At 55.4% G+C, this 6,000-nt stretch overlaps 1 protein-coding gene across 1 annotated transcript in view; it reads left to right on the top strand.

Moving 5' to 3' along the window:
* Positions 1-4,895: 4,895 nt before the first annotated feature.
* NPPA (natriuretic peptide A) overlaps positions 4,896-6,000 on the top strand; it is a 160,987-nt gene continuing 159,882 nt past the window's right edge. Inside the window, exon 1 of the mRNA XM_025924967.2 lies at positions 4,896-4,906. The gene's annotated coding sequence lies outside the window, so the exon portion shown is untranslated. The remainder of the gene's footprint in view (positions 4,907-6,000) is intronic.

Here is a 6,000-nt window from a genome sequence, read left to right as displayed (position 1 = left end):
CTTGACCACGGAGAACATAAAACAAGTCACACCATGGTCAAGGTAACAGAGGCCGTAGGAAGTCAATGAGCCAAACGTGAAGTCAGTCCGAGGAGCGCAGCTGAGATAAAGGCTCCGGTCCGTCCCGTCCGGGTCAGTTCTCGACACCTGCTGCCTATCACGTCGGAGCAGGGAAGGACCTCAGTTCTGTTCGGAGAGCCATCCGGCAGAGCCTTGGGCGGGAGCTGCCTTTTTGAAGTGGTCAGACACAGAGGGGTTACATCTGAAGAGTCTGACAGTTTGCCGGTAAAAAAATCCTCCCCTTTTGAAAGGGACGCATTCGCTCTTGGGCTCTTGCAGACGCCCTCGGCTTCTGGCTGTTACCAGTTCTGGGGTGGCAGCTGATGCCGGTCCCGGCGCTATCTTAGAGCTGCGATGCCCTTCCCTGTTTGTGTCATTGCTCGACAGAGGCCCCTGCTTGACATGAATGACTCCATCTTGCCCACGTAAGCAGACTGCGGTGGGGTGGGTGCGGTGGTCAGAAAGGGCTTCCCTGAGGTGGTGACATAGAAGCTGAGAACAGAAGGAAGAGCCGTCTGGGGAAAAAGGACAGGAACCGGCCGGGGGGCGCTGCTGGGAAGATCTCGGTGAGGGCAGTTGGGGGGAACTTCCCGTGGCCCCACGGGGCCCGAGCGTTGCCAAGGGCGAGAAGAGCGAGCTCCAGATGAGGCCAGAGTGGGCAGGACGCTGGGTTGCTTACTCAGCACCCAGAAAGAAGGAGGCTTGGCCCTCGAGCAGCCCAATCAGACCGAGAAATGTAGATGGATAATAAATAGCCACAGATGAGTCATCTCAAGCCCTGATTTTTGAGCCTGCCTTGCAGCTCTCCCCAGGCTGCATCCTTCCCAGGAGGGGCCCCTGATTTCAAAATGACCAGGTCAGGCAGAGCTCAGCCCCCAGGGCCCCTGTGTGGGAGCTCAGCGTTGCAAGAGCCCAGGCGCCAAGGCGAGCTTTTCCTTGCGTTGGCATCCCCATCGCCTTCCCCGGGGCTCAGCGAAATGAACAGCACGCGGAGCACCTGGGCCGCAAACTTTTTCAAAAAAGAAGAAAAAGAAATGCCTTGTATGAATAGAATGGAATTGGAGGCACACCCAGTGTTGTAAAAAAAAAAAAAAAAAAAAAAGAAGCAGCAATCAAGCAAGAATTTGGGGAAAGTAAGTCAGACAAAGCTGGGTTCAAATCGTGCCTCTGTCTCTGCCACAGCTGAGCCACCCAGAGCAAGCTGGTTAACCTCCCAGGCCCGCTTCACCCACTTCACAGGGTTGTGCAGAGATTAAAGGAGCTGATAAGTCTTCACGGAGTGCTGGATACACAGGAAGCTCGCAAATATTCATTGCCTAACTACTACAAAGACAGGGATCTATTCTAAACATGCAAATACACCACCATCTAGTACAAATGAGGCCACCATGCTCCCTGCAGGCCCCCGAGGTCCCCAAGGGTTCAGCGCACGCACACAGGAGCACTTGCGCATAGAGTCTCAGAACCCCCGTTGGAAGGCAAGTTCAATGAGCCAGGGAATTTTGCCTAATTTCTTCAATGCTTTTCCCCCCGGGGCTTGGCACTATAAATATTTGATTTAATGAATACAGCCATCCTGAGTCAGTGATAATAAATGTCAAACAATTAGTTTGGCCAGCCACCCTTCCGTGGCATTCCAGGAGCCCAAAGGGATTTAAATGGTTTACTGCTCTCCGCACAGCATGCAGCCTGAGCCCCGTATTTGAACGGGTCCCCTTGCCCTCCAGTTCCGCAGAGTGATGCGTGGCGCTGGCCCAGCTGAATGCTGAGCATACAGTTGTCTGGGTCACAGTTTAGGAGACCCCCAATCTCATAAGACTCATCCTTTGCCCCAAGATGACATTATTTTTATTACCCGGCAATGGAAGCAGATCTCCACTGGGGACTGGAGGGGGAGGGGGGGTGGTGGCAGACCCTACCATCCTAGAGGGTAAATGAACTTGTTCTCTGACCCACAGGGAGACAGTCACTAGGTCCCTCGGCTGTGCGCTGTGCAAACGGACTGTCCAGGACAAAAGCCGCCATGAGATCTGTAGAAACAGCAGGGAGAATTGCCTCCCACCGACGACACTGCCTCCCATCTACTGACCAGTTTCTTTGTGCATGCCAGTGATCCCAACAATAGCCCCTATGTTAAGGGCACCTGGGTGGCTCAGTCGGTTGAGTGTCGGCTCTTGATTTCAGCTCAGGTCATGATCTCACTGTTTACGGGATCGAGCCCTGCATCGATCTCTGTGCTGATAGCTCAGGGCCTGCTTGGGATTCTCCCTCTCCCTCTCTCTCTCTCTGCCCCTCCCCTGCATTCTCTCTCTCTCTCTCAAAATAAATAAACAACAACAACAACAAAAAACACTTAAAAAAAAAATAGCCTCTACGTTAGCTTGCTATCACTGCTGTAACAGAATACCACAGACTGGGGGGCTCACACAGCAGAAGCCTAGTTCCAGCCTTAGGGGCTAGAAGCCCAAGGTCGCTGTGTCAGCATGTTTGGTTTTCCTGAGGTCTCTCTCCTTGGCCTGCAGACAGTCACCTTCTCAGTGTCCTCACTTGACCTTGCTCCTGGTTGTGTACCCCCCCGGTGTCCTTTCCTTTTAAGGCCCACTATAGGACCGGGGCTCTTATGACCTCACTTAACCGTACGTCCCCAGAGGCCCCATCTTCAAATATGGTCACATTGGGGCGTAGGGTCTCACGAGCTCGTTTATTCTTCCCTGTGTCCCACAAGGTAGGCATTACAATAGCCAGTTTATGGATATGAAACTGAGTTGAGGGGTGAATTATCCAATATCCCATCAGAAAGAAGAAAAAGTACGATTTTCTGCTATTCCGGTGATGCACCACATCTCTCCGTGGCCCCTCTCCCCAAATCCAAATAATCTGAAAAGGAAGAGGGGAGTCATAGGATTTGGGGTCTGAAGCGTCTGGAAGCAGGAAGAGGCTGCTTTCTCCCACGGACTGTTCTAGAACTTTTCATACTTCACAACTCTGAGTTAATGAGGGCATGGAGGGCCTTGCCCAGAGTTCCTCCGTTAGCAGAGGCAGAATTGAACTTGAAGACGGTCTGAAGGAAGCGGGTGGAGGAGGCCCGGCTTGGAGAACCCCAAGCGTGGTGGCTGGGGGAGGGGCAAGAATCTGGGGCAAGCAGGTGTCAGCATCCCCAGGCAAGCTCTGTGATCAGCTGGTGACCCCAAGTCCCTGAAGGGGCTCTAGCTATCACGTCACGATTCTCTGTGCCCAAACACTTCTCGAACTGCTCACAGAAACTCCCAGTAGAGGAGGCTGAATGACACATTCATGCCTTTGGGGTCCGGCCTCCACCCCAGCCCCCGCGGCGACCTCGCGTCTCACCCTCACACGTCCTTCCCCTCCACCTTCCATTTTGCAAAGGGCTGGGCAGCTGGCGGGGGAGGGGACTGACAAGCAGGGCACGTCCCCCTCCCCCCCCCCCCCCACAGTGGACAGACACTTGGGAGAGGCAAGAGCTAGCCCGGAGGTAAGGGGACAGAGCTGCAGCCACTGGCACAGCCAAAACCACAAGAGAGAGAGATTGAAAAAAAAAACAACAAAAAAAAAAACCCTTCGCAGTCAGAATGAAAAGTGAGACCGAGAGAAATTGAGTGAGAAGCTCTCGGCAAAAGAAAAACCAAACGTTGGCTTCCATGAAAGCAGCGGAGGCCAGTGGGGTGTTAAATGACTAGGTGCTGGGGCCACAGTGACAACGACAAGGCCTCTTGTAGCACGTGTGTGTGTGTGTGTGTGCGTGTGTGTGTGCTGATCGTGTGAGGGGATGTGTGAGCGTGCAGGAGGGCGTGTGCCCTTGAGGCCGCGTGTGTGTGTGCAGCGGGGGTGGGGGGGGTGGGGGGGATCAGTCTCCCGGGGCTGTCCTGACAAAGGACCACGCGCCCCGTGGCTGACAAAGCCCAAATGTGTTTCCTCCGTGTGTGTGTGTGTGTGTGTGTGTGTGCGTGCGTGTGCATCTGAGTCCAAATTTCCCCTTGTTATAAGGACACCAGTCGTGCTGGGTTGTAAGGAACTGAATCACCTTTTTAAAGACTTGGTCTCCTAATTTGGTTACCTTCGGAGGTGCGCGGGGTTAGGGTTTCAACGTACGAATTGGTGGTGGCGGGGCACGCTCGGCCCATGACGCGGCGGCTTTGCTTGCCCACAAAGTCAGTTCCTGCAGCTGAGAGCCCGGCTGTGGACCTGGGCGCCCGCGTGAGCAACCATCAAGGGGGCCAGCCCCGCACAGGGCCGCGCCGAGTTCCCCGGCAAGCCCCGAAGCAAGGTGTCTGCGGGGTTGGTTCCTTCTGGAGGCTCTGAGGGAGAATCTGTCCCAGGCACCTTGCCCAGCTCCTGGCGGCGGCCAGCAATCCCGGAGCCCTCGGCTTCCAGACACGTCACGTCCCCTCTCCAGTGTCCTCCTTTCCTCTTATGAGGACACCCGCTGCTGGAGTTAGACCCTCCCTCATCCTGGATGATCTCATCCTGAGAGCCTTACCTTGATGGCGTCTGCAAAGACGCCAACCCCAAATAAGGTCATGTTCTGAGGTTCTGGGAAGATCTATCCTTGGGGCCACCACTGAACCCACTTTTTGTGGGCCCAGGGGCGATACTGGCTCTTCCCGATGCTGGTGGCCACCACGTCCTCCATGGGCATCGACGAGCTGGGGCCGATGGGGTTGAGCAGCCCCTGGGAACCCCAGCCCCCGCCCAGCAAGGCAAGAAGATCCAATGAGCCCACCCGGCCCTGGTCAAGAGACGTGGGAAGATGAAGGCCAGGGGTGGTTTCCAGAGGTGGGGGGTTGGGGGCAAGGAGTGCGGGGCCAGGCAGGGAGGCTGAGGAAAGGTCTGGACAACAGTTCTTGAAGGGAAGACAGGAGAGAGGTTTGTTCCTAAAGGAGACGGATGGAGGCTTGTGTAATCTCACGCCCACGTCCCGCTCTCTTCCCAGGCTGTGTCAGCCAGCCCCATGCCCCTAGTTCTAACCCAACGATTCCTGGAAAGGCCCGAGTGGTTTCCAGGCCTCTGGTCAGCCCGGCCATGCTGTTCTCACCCACCCACCCGGCTCTCCTGGGCATGCAGGCCCATGGGGGCCCACCCTGGGAGGGACATGGGGCCAGGCAGGGTCCTTTACCAATCATTTACCAGAGAAACTACCTAGAACTTTCCCCTTCCCTCCCTCATTCCTTACTATGTTTCAAGTCTGGTGGGGTAGACCTCCCCAAAGACAGGACCTCCACCTTCAAATGCATACACAGATGCTTGCTTTCAATCAGTCCCTTGTATTTATCAAGCACAAAGTGTTAGCTGTTGCACTAAGCATTTATTATCTCATTTAGTCCTCGAAACACCCTCATAAGGTAGCCAGCATTAAGATCCCCATTCCGCAGATGAGAAAACTGAGGTTCAGAGGCCCACGGCTCCAGGCTCAGTGCTCTGCCCACTTGGCTGGGACTGACCCCGCCAACCCGGGAGGGTGTTTCTCGTGCTGTTCCTCCCACTCCCAGCAGACTTTGGCAAGGGGGGCTGGGGTGGTTGTCCGAATTTGTTGGGATTAGAAAGGAGAGGTCTCCCTCTGGGCTGGGGTTTTGATTCCCCAGCCCTGAGGGAAGGAAAGATCCCCCCGCCGACCACCACCACATCTGAGATCTGGAAAATTCTCCAAGCCTCCCTCACCTTCTTTCCCAGCTGAGATCCCATGGGTTCCCAGTCCAGGGTAGCCAAGAATGGTCCCTTCTGCACCCAGGCCCCTTGCTGCCCTGCCATAAGGCAGAGAGGACTCTGGGGACTTTCAGAGGCTGTTTTGGCGGCTTCTGGAAACGGAGAGAGAAACCCTGCCACCTCCAGTCAGACAAAGAGGACCTGAAAAGGAGTACCCTGTGGTCAGGGCTCAGCCTGTGCCACGACAGGGGGATGTCCCTGAAGGCCACCCAGTCAGCG

Source organism: Puma concolor, chromosome C1 (assembly GCF_028749965.1).
Source record: "Puma concolor isolate L17-30 chromosome C1, mPumCon1.1.hap2, whole genome shotgun sequence".
Lineage (NCBI taxonomy): Eukaryota > Metazoa > Chordata > Mammalia > Carnivora > Felidae > Puma > Puma concolor.
Note: the sequence above shows the minus strand (reverse complement) of the source record. Positions and strands in the feature narration are given on the sequence as shown.